The sequence below is a fragment of the Myotis daubentonii genome, chromosome 2 (genome assembly GCF_963259705.1).
Source record: "Myotis daubentonii chromosome 2, mMyoDau2.1, whole genome shotgun sequence".
Taxonomy (NCBI): domain Eukaryota; kingdom Metazoa; phylum Chordata; class Mammalia; order Chiroptera; family Vespertilionidae; genus Myotis; species Myotis daubentonii.
In genome coordinates, this window is record NC_081841.1 from 165,432,441 (window position 1) to 165,452,452 (window position 20,012).

At 36.6% G+C, this 20,012-nt stretch overlaps 1 protein-coding gene and 1 pseudogene across 1 annotated transcript in view; one reads left to right on the forward strand and one right to left on the reverse strand.

Annotated features, from left to right (window-relative positions):
- The window catches only part of NDFIP2 (Nedd4 family interacting protein 2), a 66,183-nt gene that overhangs the window by 1,485 nt on the left and 44,686 nt on the right, over window positions 1-20,012 (forward strand). The gene's annotated exons all lie outside the window — the stretch shown is intronic.
- LOC132225913 (large ribosomal subunit protein mL42-like) lies at window positions 9,756-10,175 on the reverse strand (annotated as a pseudogene).

Genomic DNA, 20,012 nt, shown 5'->3' on the forward strand with positions numbered 1-20,012 from the left:
TTTAAAAAATTGACCTAGCAATAGTTGGCTATTTTGTTGCAGCTAAGTAGCATGTTATTCCGTAAACTTTGATATAGTAATTTATTTCGTTAAACCTATTTTACTGAGAATGGAGAAAAACATTAATACGCTTATGGTGCAATTAAATAGTACTCTGTGACATTTTACAAACGTATATATGTTAGTGGAGATTTCACCTTTCAAATCTATTTGCACATGTGAAAGTTAGTTGTGAACTTGGAATTTCAATTAAGTGCATTTTGAGAAAAATGAAGGCTACTGGAAGATGAAATCCCAGGGTATGTAAGTTTGCATTTTTCTAAGATAAAAGCTCATGATACTTCCATTTCATCTGGTTTACATCTTGTAAAACCTCCAAATGATCCATATTCTGAATTCTTTGGGAATTTAACTTTTTTTTTTTTTTTTAGGACAGTTTGGAAAATATTGCTGCCAACATGTAAGGCATTTTTCAAGTTGTCAGTGTATACGGGTTTGGTGGTTTTATTTTTTTAAAAGGCATTTTTATTTTTGCAGACATTAACAAAAATAAAATGCAGTAGGTAAATAATGAGTACTATTGCCAGTGGGACTTCTGTTTTTTTTGTTGTTGTTGTTGTTTTTGTTTTTTGTCATCTTGTTTCTTTCCTGTTCCTGTTTGCTTTCCTTAATGGCATGAGCTGATTTGAATTCTTTCTCTTTGGGGATTTTGCTTTTCAGAATTAACCATGTTCTCATGCACAAGTCACTACTCAAAACATTTTTAACTAATGTAGCTGTGCCTTAAACTAATTTATTATATTGTCACATTTGCTTTCAGTGGTTACAACTAGTTAAAACTTAACTATTAGTTTTTAAAAGTTTCTAACACCAAAGTATTGAAATTTGCTCTTTCAGTTTTAAGGCTTTTGTTCCCTCTACACTATTTTTCAAAATAAGTGGACAATATCATATTTTATTGTGTGTGTTTTGTTTTGTTTTCAAACTGGAGATATGTCCTACATAGACTTTGAATGGGTGGAGGCATTCCCTTAGAGTAGAGGGCAAAAATCAGTTCTAAAGATACTAGTCACTTTAAGTAGATAGGGCATCTGTTTGTTTTCCTTGAAGGCAAAGTGTTGAGAATCTTAGCATAGTTTAAATTTGGATTTTAATTCCTGTTACTACATAGTAATTTCACCTGGTTTTGTTAAAAACTGCCTGATCAATAACTGTTACTAGGTGTATGCCAGAGAGGCAGCTGACTTGGTTTCCAGTAGGCTATTATCTAGGGACCAATCTGTAGTTGTGGCTCATATGACGAACACAACTTGTGTGGCTGCCTTTAGCTCAGTTTTTTGTGTTTTTTTTTTAATAAACTCTGGAAAGATTAATAAACTTGAGTAATAAACAATTTAAGTTGTAAAGTTGGAGACAGGCAAGCATGCTTAGGAGTGAGGTATTTGGCATTCCATATTGGAGAGTTAGCACAGATGCGCAGGACTATCAAAATGACTTACGACCATTAACCAATGCACAAGTTTTATGTGGAAACTTTTTCCCATGGTCTCTTCCCTTCCAATGTTAACTGGGTCTGAATTTTGTTAAGTAAAGCAGTGGATAACAGTGTAGAGCTACAAAAAGCCTTGATTGTTATCTGTATAATTTCAGAAAAAGTCAGGTATGATAGGTAGTTTCATTGTGTTATGGGAAATTCAGTTTTGTATAGTAGGAAATGAGCAATGTTGCCAAACTATGAAGTAGTTGACATGGCTTGAAGCTGTTAGGCCACATTCTACTTTGATGTTCTGTATTTTAAAGGATATGGGCCTGTAACAAGCTAACTGCTAAGATTTCAAAGGTATTCTGTGTCAAAGTTAAATTGGCACTGTATATTATAGCAGTAGTTTCCCAAACTGTATTTCAGAATGATGAAATAGTCTTAGAAGATTTGTAACATATGTTAACATAATAAAACATACATTTGCATTTTAAAACCATGAGAAATTCTGAAGTATGATGGTTTGGATTTGTTTAACCTAGCCTAAACCTTGGCCACAGATTTTTGAAAGAAAATTTTAAGATTATATTAGCATTTCCAAAATGTTAGTTTTCTATGAACATAATGAAGTGTTCATATTATAAAGATACTTTGCTCTTTTATCTGGAGAATTAGTTATCCTTGATAAATCAGCTGGGAAGGAGGTTGACTATTAATGGTTAAAAAAACGTGTTAAAGTCATCTGGGCTTATATTTAGGATGTGTTTTTTACAATTTGTGAACCCTTGGCTTCATTAGGATTATTATGAGTTATATAATATAATATACTTATTATATATAGTATATATTATATATACTATATGTCTACACTATATACATAGTATAGAGACTGGTACATGAAAAATAAATATTACAAATAATGTCAAGTAAATAAACTAAAATATTAAAAATATTTCGGAGAAACCAAGATGGCAGCATAGGTAAACACCGGAAATTGCTACTTCGCACAACCACTTCAAAAATACAACTGAAAGACAAAACGGACATCATCCAGAACCACAGGAAGGCTGGCTGAGTGGAAATTCTACAACTAGAAGGAAAGAGAAAAGCACACTGAGACTCAGAGGAGGTGCAGAAGTAAAGTGCAGAGGTACGGAGGCACACGTGGAAAGGGCTGGCAACCTAGGACGCGGTTGTCTTTTTCAATTGGGAGCGAGACACAAGCTCCCGACTGCTCTGAACTCCAGTTCTGGGCGAGTCTCTGGGGACATACGGGGAGAAAATGGACTGTTTGGCATCGGTTGGAACTCGAGGGCGGCTTTCTCTCAGAGGTGCATGCAGCGATTACCACGGGACACTGAGACCCAGGGCCTCTTAGGGCAGGGCTGAGGATCAGCCATAGCTGTTTGCTCTGCCCTGTTGATTCCCTGAGACCCCACCCCACCCAAATTGTTTGCAGAGGCTTTTGCATATGAATGGCCTGGCCCTTTGCAATCTAAAATTACCTAACAAACTGCAGCTGGGTCAGAGAAAGACCCAGAACATCCAAAAGAAGGCCCATGTCCCCAAGCAGCTTGCATTGCTTCACAGCTGGGCCTCATCTGGGCACCTCAAAACCCCAAACAAAGAAGAGGAATCTGCAGATCTCTCCATAGCTCCTGCTGGGTAGCCTCAGGCAGAGGCTAAATTAGCACCTCCTTAGACATCCAAGAGCCTGTGTACCCAGTGATCAGAGTGGGACCGTCCAGATTACAGCTTCTCAGATCCATAAGGGACACACTCAGGGGGAAGACTCAGTGAGCACCAAAGCCCCACTGAAGCAAGTCTTGCCCCAGAAGGGTGTCTCCAGCTCAGAAGTTCTCCCACTGCAGACACAGCTGATTCTCACAGCCAATTGGCCTGGAGGTCAATTCCTCCCATTGATACCTACAACAATCAAGGCTTAACTACAACAAGACTGTGCACGAAGCCCACAAAAGGGTGCACCAAGCGTGTCCACCTCAGGTATTTGGGGAGGCTGAGCCACTGGGCCCACTAGGACACCTAGCACAGAAAGCCACTCTATCAACACAGGGAAGCAGCCAAAATGCGGAGACAAAGAAACAGGTCACAAATGGCAGAAACGGAGGAAAGCAAACGACTGGATATAGAGCTCATAACCACGGTTAGAAGGTTTTTCAAGAATTTTCTAGAAACCGCCAATAAATTTAGTAAGACCCTTAAGAAATCTAGTGAGACCCTCGAGGTTATGAAAAAGGACCAACTAGAAATTAAGCATACACTGACTGAAATAAAGAATATTATACAGAGTTCCAACAGCAGACTAGAAGATCACAAGAATCAAGTCAAAGATTTGAAATACGAAGGAGCAAAAAACACCCAACCGGTAAAACAAAAAGAAAAAAGAATCCAAAAATATGAAGATAGTGTAAGGAGCCTCTGGGACAAATTCAAGCATACCAACATCAGAATTATAGGGGTGCCAGAAGAAGAGAGAGAGCAAGATATTGAAAACCTATTTGAAGAAATAATGACAGAAAACTTCCCCTACCTGGTGAAAGAAATAGACTTACAAGTCCAGGAAGTGCAGAGAACCCCAAACAAAAGGAATCCAAAGAGGACCACACCAAGACACATCATAATTAAAATGCCAAGAGCAAAAGACAAAGAGAGAATCTTAAAAGCAGCAAGAGAAAAACAGTCAGTTACCTACAAGGGAGTACCCATACGACTGTCAGCTGATTTCTCAACAGAAACTATGCAGGCCAGAAGGGAGTGGCAAGAAATATTCAAAGTGATGAATAGCAAGAACCTACAACCAAGATTACTTTATCCAGCAAAGCTATCATTCAGAACGGAAGGTCAGATAAAGAGCTTCACTGATAAGAAAAAGCTAAAGGAGTTCATCACCACCAAACCAGTATTATATGAAATGCTGAAAGGTACTCTTTAAGAAGAGGAGGAAGAAGAAAAAGGTAAAGATAAAAATTATGAACAACAAATACACATCTATCAACAAGTGAATCTAAAAAATCACGTGAATAAATAATCGAATGAACAGAATAAACTGCTGAATATAATAGAATCAGGGGCATAGAAAGGGAGTGGACTGACTATTCTCGGGGGGAAAGGTGTGGGGTGCGGGAAGAGACTGGATAAAAATCGTACACCTATGGATGAGGACGGGGGGGGGGGGGGCGGTAAGGGCAGAGGGTGGGGTGGGAACCGAGTGGAGGGAAGCTATGGGGGGAAAAAAGAGGAACAACTGTAATAATCTGAACAATAAAGATTTAATAAAAATTAAAAAAATATTAAAAATATTTCAATTTTTGCTGATGACCATTTTTGTGTCTCTTATTTAGCAACCTGAATATCAACTTGTTCTTTGTTCATCTCAAGACTGAAAAATCTTAAGATTTCATTTTACTGTATTTACAAGCTAATAAGTTAGTAGGTTAAAGTTTCTTGGTTGCTGGCAGAAAACAGGAGACTCTCCACGTCAGAAATAAATGACAGTATTACTCATAGCACAGCAAGCTGCATGATCATCAGCATATTTGTGTAGGTTTTCCTTGTCACCAGGACCCATGAGGGTGATGGGTCTAAATGGATGCACGAATGGATCACATCTGAAGAACTCAGGAGCAAGGCTCTAGCAAGCAAAAAACATTGTAGCAAACAACAAATTAGTTCACCTTTCCCTGGGAGGGCAGTTACATGTTGTAACCTTTTTGCGGAGGTGACTTGTTACAATAATCCACTCAGTAGCAGGAAATGGATAAGCTTTGCAGACTGTCACACTCAACAAAAATGTGCAGGGACACTCAGGGCCATGGTAGACTGCCTTGCCCAATAGAACATGCTCTGGATGAAATAATAAATGTTGAGTTTTAAGGGACAGTAATTTTCTTTTCCATTTTAAAGAACTATTGCAGCCTTTTACTGCCTTTTGCTCCCTAGTTATTGCCTTTTCTTGGCACAGCGCAGTTCCTTTGATTTTCACTTATTTGTCTCCTTTGAATTTATCAATATTCTTTATCTGGTTTATATTCTTACCACATATCAGTGCTTAATGCTTAATATAATAGATACTTTTCAGCTTTTGTTTTGCTTTATTATTGTTATACTGACACTTTGAACTTTTTCCTTGAAACTCCTTTCTTATTCCTTATATGAAGAAACTTTCTACTCTCCTTTGACTTTCTTTTTTCTTGGTGAACTTATATTGTACTTTTTAAATTTGACGCTTTCTATGGCATCTGACCATCCTCCAGTGTATCTTTCATTTGCACTGCATGATTCATATTACTGACCTCTTATTGAATTCCTCTGTCCCCTACATTTAATATTAAATCTTTCAAGTATATAGAAGAGTTGAAAGAATTATACACTTACCTTGAAGGGTCTACAGTTACTAACAGTTTGTATAGTTGTGTTCCTCTTATTTTTTGATGTTTCAAAGTAAGTTGTAGGTATAAGTGTACCTCACTGTAAAGTTAATGCTCATCACTAGGCTAGAGTTTAACATTTTTTTATGGTTCTTTTTCTTTAGTGTAAAATTGACGTAAAATGAAATGCATAAATCTTACATGGCCAGTTGGATAAGTTTGACACATGCATACACCTGGGTAACCCAAACGACTTCCAAAATATAGAGAAGGTATTAGCAAACTAAGTTCCAACTTTTGTTTTTGTAAATAAAGTTTTACACAGCCATACCCACTCATTTACAATGGCAGGAATGAGTATTTGAGCCAGAGTCCACCAAGCCAAATCTATATTTGTTATTCTGCCCCTTACAGAAAAAGTTTACTGATTCCCCCATATAGAACATTACCGGCATCTGGAACGTTCCCTCATGACCCCTCCCTTTCAATTTCTACCCCTCACATGATCTTTATTCTGTTCCTCCCCACCCTCACACTTCAAATTAGTTTTGTATATACTAGAATCATACACCATATTGTCTGCAAAGTTTCTTTCACCCTGCATGAAGTTTTGGAGATTGATCCATGTTATTGTGTATATCAGTAGCTTATCTCTTTTTATTGCTGAATAGTACTGTATTTTATTGTATAAGTTGTATAACTATACTACAATTTGTTTATCCATTGCTCTGTTGATAGACAGTTGGATTGTTTCACGCTTTTGGCTATTTTGGATAAAACTGTTAGGAATATTCTTATTGAAATTTTTTGTGGACATGTTTTTTATTTCTCTTGGGTAGAATTACTAGGCAATAGGGTAAGTGTATATTTAATTTTATGAGAAACCACTAGACTTTTCCCCAAAGTAGTATCATTTTCACTTCCACCAATACTGAATGAAAGTTTTGGTTGCTTTACCACCTTTCCAAAATTTTGATATAGTCAGTATTTTTAATTTTAGCCATTCTGTTAGGTTTACTGGATTTTTGAGGTATAAATTTCTGTTCTAAACATACATATCCCTTGAATTGACCTTCCTATATTGTACAGTGCCATATCTTTTTTTTTGTACAGTGCCATATCTTAGCAGTTCTTGTCTCCACCCCCCCCCTTAATTTTTATGCACTAACTGATGGAGTCCAGCAGAACATCCTTATTCTTAAACCATAATGTATTCTCTCTTACATTCCTGTGGGGTTTTTTCCTGTTTATTTCTCATTTAAAGTTCTGTACCACACCCTTCTAGGTTGTTTGCCTCAAAAAATCCTATTCTTTAATGTAAAAACTCCTACGAAACTGTAATTGGTAGAGGGAGGCATCTGTCATCAATGTCAAGGTAGAGGAAAAATTGAGAATCACCATATTAGAGAACTTGTTATACTGAATTATCTTTTTTGGTGTGTCTTTCTACTTCTAAACTGGTGTTCTTTCTCACAGGTGTTACAGAGGTCTGTGAATATCTGATTTTTATTTCATCTTTAAAATAGGTTTAAAAAACTGTAGTTGAGGAAATTCACACTCCAGACGTGTTTTATACTAAGCTTCCAAAGTTTGAAAACTAGTATTATGTTAACTTGTGTTGCCAGGGTAATTTGTTTTAGAGTGGACCCCAGATTAAAGTTTCTTTGGCTATTTCTGTGTGTGTAGTGGTATTAATTGTAAGTATGTCATTGAGTTCAGCTCATTAAAAAAAATTATATGGATGAATATACTACATTAGTTCATGTGAATGATGCTGAATCAAATGCTAGCCATTACTTAGGCATATTTGAGCAGTACAAGATGTAGTAATGGTATAATATTTGTGTACTAACAAGTAAATACATTGGCATTATATCATGAAAATACAACATTATAGACGTTTATATGCTTATTTTATGTTTTGAGTGCCTCTTGTCAGATTTATGCATAAGTAAGGTTTTAGATATCATTAACTATGGTGCAAAGGTTCTTTGACTAATTTGTTCACTTCATATATAATAATTTATGAAGTATCTCTGTATGCCAAGTTCTAGGTACTGGTGAACAAGACAGTTAAGTTCTTGTCTCATGTCACATACTTTGGTGGAGGAGAAGTAGATAAGTGATTTAAAGAAAATGAAGCAGGTTGATGGAATAAATAATATATTTTATCAATACTAGTGTAGAAGTAATAGAACAATAATGACTTTGCATTATGTCAGGAATATGCTGAGAACTCTACTAAATGCTTTAGACATATGAGCACATTTAATCTTAAGTTTAAATAACTATGGAATACACTCTGCTTACATGTATTAAGTATAAATTTACTGACAAGACATTGTAATTAAGACTAGACTATCTACCATGTGATTGTAAGTCATCCTATGTCTCTGTTTTCATGCCATGTTGTTATGGTTTCTTCAAAAGTTTGATCACTTAGCTGAAATTAATGTGTGGATAAAATTCTTGTTAAAGACGTTCCAAGTGCAAGTTGGGAAATGTTGCAGTACTCTTAAGACTTACTATCAGATTATTTCAAGGTTTTGACTTGCTTGCTTTTAGGATTTGTTTGAACATGAATAATTAACATTTCGAAAGTTTAGAAATGTGCTCTGGTTTAGATTGTCTATGATGTTTCTCCAGAATTGCCCATTACACCATGTAAAGAAATTGTGCTGTTTGGCAGAGGCTTTGAGACTAAGGAAAGAAACTGAATGGCTTTGTCCCATTACTAATTTTGAGGCTCTAAAGACTTGTAGCCTGTTGGATGTTGGACAGAAGAAATCCAATAGTGAGTGTTTTTATAGGACAAATGTTTTTATAGAATATTTTTTCTCACTTGGGTGGGACTTACATTTATTTCAGCATGACTTTTTTTTTGTGGTTTCCCCAAAATGGGGAGGGATATGAAATATTACTTGAGACCCTTTTTTAAGTTTTTGTTTGTAACCTTTAGAGAACAAATGAGCCTCTGCTTATCTCATCACTGCTTGATTTGTTATTGTACTGCACATGAGCTATACATACTTTTTTTAGTTAATTTTTTTAGAGGAAGAGGAAGGGTGAGAGAGAAACATTGATGTGAGAGCAAAACATTGACTGACTGCCTCCTGCACCCATCCTGCCAGAGATCGAGCCCCCAAACCCAGGCATGTGCACTGACCAGAATAGAACCTGGAACCTTTTGTTGCACTGGATGATGCCCAACCACCTGAGCCACACCAGGCAGGGTGCTATAAATATTTTTCTTTTTCTTTTGAACTATAATACTTTTTGTTCTCTTGTCTAATCCTTCTCCATCCACCACTTCAAACCATCATCTCTCTTGCCTTCTGACTTTTGAACATAGTATTCCCATTTTCTCATTTCTCCAGGACTAATATCTACTATTTAGGTCTGTTTAGATGTTCTTTTCCTCTCCTGCCTCTCCACCGCCATTTCCCACCCTTTAGTACCAAGTTCCGTGTTCTTTTAACACTGTACACTTATCCCTATCATAGTCCTTATTCCATGGTATTTTGTAAACTCAGTGGGAAATAGGGCTTAGATCTTATAATAGTGTTTAGTATAGTTGTCAGTCCAATAAAGGAGCCTAGTAAATAATACTATTGAAATAAATGAATGCCTTTTCCAAATGATTTTAAGAGTGTGCATGAGGTTACTGGTATATTATGTTTATAAAGTGAAGTTTCCTATATTTCTATTATGTAAAAGTAACTATGTCTTGTCTATCTTATACAGTGTTGGTACTCTTTTTTTTTATTAAGATGAAAAGACATTTTATTATTATTTTACTGTATAACATGGTAGTGAATATACCTGATTGCTTTTCCCAAATGGCAAATGAGTCACAGGATAGCATTTCTCTTTGATTACTGAAAACCTCAATATGATCTGTCTTTTGGAGGATTCAGTTTCTCAGACATCTATGATACTGCCACGAAGATACCAATGGTGCTTAGTAGTAAAGAACATTTTGCTAAGTTCTATTATGGGTCCTTGCTCAAACTGTTCATCTAATCTGGTTTTTATTACTTGATACTGTGTTTCTTCATAATCATGCACATGATCTGACCAGGGATGGGTTTTATGTGTTCATGTGGAATGTCCACAGAAAGATTATAGTAAACTATTCCCCTACCATCAGATGTCAAAGCAAGCTCTATTTTGCAATTATAGCAATCTGGAAGAGAAGAATATTTGGGTTTATGACAGACACAATATAAAGTTTCATTTTGAATTGGAAATAAATGTTTCAAGATAGTTCTGTTTGATATTGCCCATTTCACTGCTGATACTGCCATGGTGAATCGAGATGTTTATCAGGTGGCATGGAAAAAGATTTGAAGAGAAAATGCTATTAAATGCTTTTAAAATTTGCTTCTAGGCATATCTATTTTCATACCTTTTCAGCAGCTCATGGCAAGCCCACCATACTGCCTTGATCCGGGTCCTACAGAGTTGATATTCTTGATGTCCACTATTAGGATATGTATTTTGCTTTTAGTGTGTAGTGCCAAGGAATCTGTTTTGGTGAGTTCTGGTACTTTTGCATAATTCCTCACTTGCTTGGTCACTTGCAATTGCAAAATATTTAACCATGGTTAGGTTATTTGGTCTACCTATGGAAAGAAGGAAAAACTGTTTCCAGATGTTGTAGAAGTAGTTAGTGGTCATTTTCTGCAGCCTTTTAATTTTATAGCAGGTTGTCCAAGGGAGAATCTGCTTAAGGTTATGCAGTGAAGCTTGGAGGGCAAGTTTTATTTTATTCTAAATTTATCAGTTGAGTTAAAATATATCAAAGATCCCGGGAAAGAGAACTTTTATTATAGTTAACTTTCTTTTATTCATAGTGATGCCAGACATGAAGAGTATGTATGGATGGTATAGCATGAGTCTGTTAATCACGTAGCTAATAAGTGGACCTAGCTGGTTATCCAGAACCCACAACTCAGCAATAATTGAGTGGGCTGAATTCAGCTTGTGGACAAGTTTTCTTTCACCAGCATATTTTAAAAAAATAAAAATAATGCAGATATACAGTTTAAAAAGTTAGACTACCAAAAGATAAGTAATGAGAAATAGCAGTTCCCTTTTCCATCCCCATTGTCCTCCAAATCTTTCTCCTCAAAAGACAGCACCTTTAAACTGCTTTAACTCTATTTTTAACATATATGTATATTCAGCTACTTGTGGGTTTATTAATTTTACTTTTGTTTCTTACATGTCCTGCTTTCCCTTCCCAGATCATGATCTTCGTAGTCTCATCTCTTGGGTTCAAATCTTGGCTCCTCACTTGTAAGCCCTATAACCCTGAGCCAATTACTTAACCTCTCTATGTCATAGCTTCCTTATCTATAAAGTAAGGATAGTACAGGTCCTTACCTCATAGTATTATTGTGAGGATTAAATGTATGAAAAACATCTAATCTTTAGTTAAATTGGAAATTAGTATTTACATTTTATGACTGTGAAAGTACTGTTCACAACTGAGTCAGGGTAATGTGTATAACTTTTTAAATTTTTCATTGAGTTGCCTAATTCTAAGTCTTTATTTTTCTATATATCTATTGTTAATTCTGTGCATAGCCTCTGGTAATTTTTCAAAATTTGCTCTTCAGCCATATTTTTGCATGGTCAAATGCATCAAATAATTATTAGTTCTTTTATTTTGTTCTTCGAAGACATTCTTCCTAGGCCCCCTCCATCCTCCTGTTTCTGTCTGTACTGTTTGTTCTGTAGGCCTGATGCACAGCTGTCATACCAAGACTTTCCTTCATCAAGAAAGTGGAGTCTCTATTTCTTGAACTCTAATCTTTCTCTGTTTTTAGTTTATTCCCCAACTGTAGTGGGAGATATTTTCAGTAGATTTCTTAAAAAAAGATGCCTAGAGGTAAAAAATTAAATTAGTTTTTGAATTTGTTGGCATCAAGTTCTTAATCTCTTATTATGATTTTAATGTGTGTGTAGGTCTGATGATAACCCCCTTTTCACTTTGAGATTTGCTTTTTCAATTTTTTCTTTGATAGTCTAGCTATAATATTTTTCAATTTTGTTGATTTTTTTAAAGAACCATCATTTGGCTTTGTTAAATGTCTCTGTATTCTATTTTACTAATTTCTGCTTTTACCTCATTTGTTTACTATTTCCTTTCGTTCTTTCTGGTTTACTATACCTTTTATTTTCTAGCTTCTATTGGTGGAACCTTTAGTCATTGACTTTAGACCTTTTTTTCTAATGTAACATTTTTTCTCTAGTGTAAGCATTCCTCTAACAGTGTTTTAGCTATGTCCTGCAAAGTTTGATATTTTATATTTTTGTTATTCAATACAGGTGCTTTCTAAATTTCTCTTATGATTTCTTATTTGAACTATACATTATTTAGAAATGTGTTAAATTTTATTTAGTTGGGATTTTCTTAGATAATACTTTTAAAATTTCAAATTTAATTCTTTTGTGAATCTGTAATCTCATTTCTTTTAAATTTATTGAGACTTGTTTTGTGGTCCAATATATTTATCTTGCTAATGTACTATGTGCGTTTAAAATTTGTATACTCTTCCATTGTTGGATATAGTATTCTAGGAAATGTCACATAAGTTGGTTCATAGTATTATTCTGATCTTCTGTGTCTTTACTGATACTTGTTTTTGTGTTGGTCTATTAGTTACTGAGTAAGGGATGTTAAAATCTGCTGTGATTATAGAGTTATCTCCCTCTCAATTTCTTGCTTCCTAAATTTTGAGGTTCTCTTATTATGAAATACTCCCTCTTTATCTCTGGTAGTGCTCTTTGTCCTCAGGTCTATTTTATTTAATATCAATATTAGCCATTCCAGCCTTATTTTTTTGCATGGCATATCTCTTTCTATCTGTTTACTTATAACCTGTCTGAATCCTTTAAGTATTTCTTTCTTGGTATGATATGGTTGTTTTTTTGCCATGGTATTGTTTTCTGGTTGTTTTTTGTTGTTGCTGCTGTCGTAGTTTCTCTTTTCAACCTTTTCTGTGTTTTTATGGATGATTTGATTAAAATTTTTTTTTCAGTGCCCTTTTTGAAATTTCCATTTTTTAGATTATTTCTATTTATATTATTTTTTGCTTCCTCTAAGATGATAATAAATAGTGAAAAGTTAGGTATGTATATATAACATTAGTGTCATATATGTAGAACTTTGTAACCAACCTTGATGTTATATGTATTATATATACATTTATTGAAAACCCTGACAATGTTACAAGTTTTGGTTGAGTGACACATATTTTTAAAAACTTAAGAGGAAAATTTATTTTTATTTATCACCCCCTATGCTCTCCTCATTCCTGAAAAGTTTCTCTTTATTAAATATTTCAATCCTCCCCTCCCCCAAAAGAAAAAAACACACACGAAACAAAATAAATGTTTTCACCTAAGGAACTTCCTTTACCATTTCTTAAAGTGTAGATCAGCTGTTAATAAATTCTCTTATCTTACTTTCATCTGAAATGTCTTTATTTTGCCTTTATTCCTGCAATATATAGGTATATATTTTGGATATAGAATTTTTGGCTGAGTTATTTTCTCTCAGCCTTTTAAGATGTTGTTCCATTTTATCCTGACAACTATGGTTTCTGCTGCAAAACCTGTAGTTATTTGAATCATTGTTTCTCTGTATGTAATATATTGGTTTTCTGAGGCTGCTTTCAATAACTATTTTTGATTTTTAGACATGTTATTATGCTGTGTGTAGGTGTGGTTTTCTTTGAATTTATTCTGTTTTAGCCTTACTGAGGTTGAATTTATAAATTTACTTCATCCCTTTCAAAAGTTATGGACATTATTTCTTCAAATTTGTTTTCCTGTTTTAGTCTCCTTTTTTTTTTGTTTCCTTTGAACCTCAAATTACATGTATTTTTTAGATCTTTAAAATTTTTAAAAAGTCCATTTGTTTGCTTATTTAATTTTCAATCCTTTTCTGTTCTTTAGAATGGATAAATTCAAAAAAATCAATTTAATTCACTGGCTCTCTCACCCTGGCAGGGTAGCTCAGTTGGTTAGAATGTCATCCCAGGATGCCAACGTTTGGGGTTCAGTCCCTGATCAGGGCACATATAAGGTCAGCCAATGAATGCATAAATAAGTGGAACAACAAATCTCTCTCTCTTCCTCTTTCTCTAAAATCAGTCAATAAAAAAAATTTTAAAAAAATTAATTTACTGGTTCTTTTCCCTGTCATCTTCATTGTGCTGTGGATCCCAATCATTGGATTTTTTTTTTTTTCATTCCAAAATTTCTGTCTTTTTTGTTTGTTTGTTTATATTTCTCTGCTGAGATTCCCTGCCATTTTATTAATTTCAAGGTAATTTTGCTTTACTTCCTACAACAGCAATAATAACTGCTTTAAAATTCTTATATGATAACTATAATCTGAGTCATCTTGAATTTGGCATCTCTTGGTTGCATTTTCCCTGGAGAATGATTTATATTTCATAGTATTTTGTATTTGTAGTAATTTTGGATTTTATCCTGGATCTTCTGAGTGTTGTGCTATGGTCCTCTGGAGAATATTTTGTTTTAGAAGCACTCGACTCAGATTTAGATTGCAAATACTGTTTCATACACTGTTCAGTGGTTCAAATCTAAGTTTAATTTCTTAGTCCTTTATAATCTGTTTTGTGTAAGATCTACACATGCATTGTTCGAGGGTTAGAGATTTCCCCTCACTTTCTGGCTTTCCCAGGTGCCATTCTAATGCTGTGTGTGGCTAGAAATAGCATGATTTATAGTGCGGTTTTAGCACCTAAGCCATGATGCCTTTCCACAACTATGGTTCTGCTTCTGAGCAAAACTGCAAAAAGAAAAAAAAACGGGGAAACTCTCATCTGTACAGGTTGCTTCTCCAAATTTTAACTTCCCTCTAAATCCCTATTTGTTTTTAAATTCAGAATGCTCAGGTACTTTTTATTTTTTTGTATTTTGTTCTAAGTTTATAGTTGCTGTCAGTGGGAGGGTCAGACTGTAGGGGGCCTACACTGTCTGGAACTTGAGGCGACTGTCGATTTTTGTTATTGTTGTTAATTCTCAACCTAAGATCTTTTTCCATTGATTTTTAGAAAGAGTGGAAAGAAGGGGGAGAGACAGAGAGAGAAACAGCAGTGAGAGAGAGACATTGATTGGTTGCCTCCTGCACAAGTCCAGACCAGGAACCTGCAACTGCAGTATGTGCCCTTGATCAGAATTGAATTGAACCTGGGACCCTTCAGTTTGAGGGCTGACACTCTATCCACTGAGCCAAACTGGCTAGGGCCAACTGTAGATTTTTGTTTTTGTTTTTCTACTTCTTGCATTAACTTTCCTCCTAAGTGGTGTGTGTGTGTGTGTGTGTGTGTGTGTGTGTGTGTGTGTGTGTGTTTCTTTAATGTTGGAAGTGGGGTTTTTTTTTTTTTGGTTTGTTTTTTGATGGGGGGCGGTTTATTCCTTCTCTGTCTACTTATATTCTACTAGGGGCCCGGTGCACGAAATTCGTGCACTGGGTGTGTGTGTGTGTGGGGGGGGAGAAGTGTTCCTCAGCCCAGCCTGCCCCCTCTCACATACTGGGAGCCCTCAGGCGTTGACCCCCATCACCCTCCAATCACAGGATCGGCCCCTTGCCCAGGCCTGACGCCTCTGACAGAGGTGTCAGGCTTGGACAGGGGACCCCCATCTCCCCCTGATCACTGGCTCTGGCCCCCGCCCAGGCCTGAGGCCTCTGGCTCAGGAATCATGCCGGGGCAGGGGACCCCCATCTCCCTCTGATCGCTTGCTCCAGCCCCCGCCCAAGCCTGATGCCTCTGACCCAGGCTTTAAGCCTGGGCAAGGGGACCATCATATCCCCCCAATCCCCAGCTCCGCCCTCCACCCAGGCCTGATGCCTCAGCCAGAGGAGTTGACCCTCATCACCCTCCGATCACCAATCACCAGATCGGCCCCTTGACCAGGCCTGAGGCCTCCGGCAGAGGTGTCAGGCCTGGGCAGGGGACCCCCAGCTCCCCGTGGTTGCAGGCTCCGCCCCTGCCCAGGCCTAACGCCCCTGGCCTAGGCGTCCGGCCCGGGCAGCGGGGACCCGCAGCTGCAGCGGCCCCGCGATCGTGGGCTTCACTTTAGGCCCAGGCAAGGGACCCCTAGCTCCTGGGACTGCCAGCTTCGACCGTGCCCAGCTCCCATTGCTGGCTCCACCCCTACTTCCTGCTATCACTGGCCAGGGCGGCAAAGGCGCCTGATTCTCCGATCATGCCCCCCAGCTCTTAGCTCCCCCCTGGGTTTCCGATCACTGTCAGTGGCAGGGGGCTTCTTCCTGCTTTCCCTTTCGCCTCCCTGCATTGTGCCTACATATGCAAATTAACCGCCATCTTGTTGGCAGTTAACTGCCAATCTTAGTTGGCAGTTAATTTGCATATAGCCCTGATTAGCCAATGAAAAGGGTATCGTCGTACACCAATTACCATTTTTCTCTTTTATTAGATAGGATGAGTTATGCTTGTGTGTTTTTGACTTACTCATCAGTGGGCCTCAGTCTTGTGTCATTTCTAGGTGAGCCAGACTTTTCATTGGGGGCCTCCCAAATGTCAGTGTTTGCAGTTTAGTTAGGAAGCTATGGCAGTAAGTTTAGGTAAGAGATAATAGGGCTTGGATTAGAGTAGTAGCATTTAAGAGTAGTAGATGAGTAGATTCATAGGTGTGTGTATAGTGTACCCATAGTATTGGAAGTAGTCATAAAGGTAATCTTGTGCCAGGGTAGATTACTGCCTATAAATTTTTATTGGAGGCATCTTAAAATAGAAAGAGCCTAAATTTAGTGACAGTAAAACCTGAATTTGAATCTTTCTTTGCCCCTAATTAGGTGTGTCAATTCGATTATTTAAAGTTTGTTCCATCTTGAACTGGAGAGCATTATGCTAAGTGAAATAAGCCAGTCAATAAAGGAAAAATACCACATGATCTCACTCATTCATGGACAATAGAGACCATTATAAACTTTTGAACAATAATAGATACAGAGGCAGAGCTGCCTCAAACAGATTGTCAAACTGCAGCGGGAAGGCCGGGGAGGGTTGGGGGGCAGGAGGTAGGGGGGTAAGAGATCAACTAAAGGACTTGTATGCATGCATATAAGCATAACCAATGGACATAAGACACTGGGGGATAGGGGAGGCTAGGGGACTGTCTAGGGCGGGGGGATAAAATGGATACATATGTAATACCCTTTGTAATACTTTAAGCAATAAAAAAATAATAATAATAATAAAAAATAAAGTTTGTTCCATCTTACCTCAAAGGGTTGTTCTAGGAACTAAAGTAGATGATATGTATAAAGTGCTATTATTTATTTATAATATATTTTTATTGATTTTAGAGAGTAAGGGAGAGGAAGAGAGAGATAGAAACATCAATGATGAGAGAAAATCATTGATCGGTTGCCTCCTGCACACCCCACACTGGGGATCGAGCCCACAACTGGGGCATGTGCCCTTGACAGGAGTCGAACCCAGGACCCTTCAGTCCGCAGGCTAACGCTCTAGCCACTGAGCCAAACCAGCTAGGGCTATAAAGTGCTTTTTAAAAAAACAACTACTAACATTTATTGGGCTTTTACTATGTCAGGCATTATTCTGAGTATGTACAGGTGTTCATTTTTGTACTCTACATAAACCATGTGAGAAAATAGACCCCACTTTGTTGATGATACTAGTAAAAATGAGTAAGTTTTGGAGCTTAGGTTGAATATAGAAAAGTTTATTCCAGCACCTCTGTACTTAACCAGCATGCTTCTTATTCTTAGCTCCATTTTAGCGGTTGAATAGTAGTCTCAGAAATAGTTGTTCCAGTATTTTTATTTTTCTGTACACAACATTTTCCTACACAGTGCCTTTTTAAAAAAATATATATTTTATTTTTTTTTAAAATATATTTTATTGATTTTTTACAGGGAGGAAGGGAGAGAGATAGAGAGTCAGAAACATCGATGAGAGAGAAACATCAATTAGCTGCCTCCTGTACATCTCCTACTGGGGATATGCCCGCAACCCAGGTACATGCCCTTGACTGGAATCGAACCTGGGACCCTTCAGTCCGCAGGCCGACGCTCTATCCACTGAGCCAAACCGGTTTCGGCAACACAGTGCCTTTTTTTTTAATGCATGGTGCTTTTTTCATTGACCTTGTTAAAAGCAAAATTAATGTATAACACAATACTTTCAAGTCTTTATCAGTGTTTTAATTATGCTAACTAAAGGATTCTCTTTAAAGCATAATTTTCTTTCAAAATGTAAACTTAAAATTTAGATTACCAGGGTTTTTTCTCCTCCAAAACTACTTGGTAAATTTGTTTTATTATGTGTGCTAACAATTGGAATTTGAGTACTTAAGAAAACTACTCATCTTCTCTCTGGTTCCTTTAAAGGCACAAGTTATATTTTTTGTCTTGTGCATCTGTACTTCTAGTGCAAATCAATGCAGTAATGGAATTCACGTGTTAATTTTTACTGGAAAATGACAGTCATGTTAAGTTTTGTGGAAAACCTTAGTGTAACAGTGTTTTTGTATTGACTAGTACTTTTAGAAATGTGGCATTATAGTGATCATTGTAATATGAGAATAAGTATTACTTATATAGGAATAAAGAAATATATAAATATTTATAGAAGAATAAATATGTTTATTTAAAGTTAGCACATGTTTGCTAACTTTTTGAGAAAGAATGTGTGTATGTGTGTGTGTGTATATATTTGGCTTCTGCTATTATGAAATTATTCAGATTATGTGTATATTTTTATCAGCCAATTTTTGAGGGTTTGTTTTGGCATATAATACTTTGGTGGATGAGCCCTTTAACTGTTGCCTGCAATGGCCTCTTGGCATTTGCTATGCTTCCTGGATGAATCATCAACAACAACATGTCTTAGTAATTGATATTACTCAGTATTTAGTTTTGCTTGAGGATTCTGTTCTTAGCTTCTCTCTGTTTGCTGGGGAAGAATGAAACTTTCTCTGAAGAATGTTGGTGTTTCAGGCCTGGGTCTTGCTGGTCTTGGTCCCCAGTTTACCTATGATAGAATATGTACCCTTATATTTCCCCTTATTCCCCACGTTGCAGCCCTTGCCTCAGAGGTCCTAGTTGCTAGAAGCTGGAAGTTCTAGAGATTGATGGGCTTGGATTTGTACCTATTTCTTGCACCCAATATAGTACCTAGAACATAATAGTAATTTTGTAAAGTTTGTTGAGTGACTGATTGATAATTGACTGACTGAATGAATAACAGGAAGAAGGTGAAGCTGGAAGACCCAATTAGTTTTATGTCGCTAGGAGGTGGTAGATCTGTACCTTAAAATTTGATCTTCTGGCATCAAATATCTTCTTTTCTAGTTATTCATGTACCATCTACCTAATCATCTAAAGAATGAAATCAAATAAGACATTACACCATACTAATTTTTTAAATGACAAATGAATGCTTGTAATAGTAACTTTAACAATATTACATGGAGTTAGTTGTCTTATGCCCTTGCAAATGAAACTGATTACACAGCATTTACCTTCTATTCAGTCTATATATTAGAGGTAGCCTCCACAGTTCTGGATTCAGTTTTAGCTAAGACAAGATGGCAGAGGAAAATTAGGGTCCCTATAAAAAGAAGCAGAATGAATAGTGAAAGGAAAGAGGAGAAGCAGAAAGGAATAGTTCTCTGGAAGCTAAAGAAAAACCAGTTATAAACACTCAACTGTGTTGAATGTATTAAAGATTTTTGGAGTAAGGACTGAAAAAAAAAGGTTTTTGGATTTAACAAGTAGAGGATCAATATTCTTAGCAAGACCTGTTTGAGTGAAAGCCAGTTGGTAATGCATTAGAGAGGAAATGAGCATTGGAAGTGCACAGAATGACGATAAATATCTCCCCCCCCCTTAGGGTATTTGTCACTGAAAGAAAGTGGGAGATATGGAAATAGTTTGGAAAACACTAGAGAAAGTTTATAATTTTAGCTGGGGGTAGGTTTTTTTCTTTTTTAAGACAGACATGAATAGAATGTATGTGTGGGTAGAAAGAAGTTAGTGGAGAAAAGGAAAGATGTTATTTAAAGGAAAAACAATCTTTTAGGAGGTAGGATCTTCTCTATACAGCTGTCTG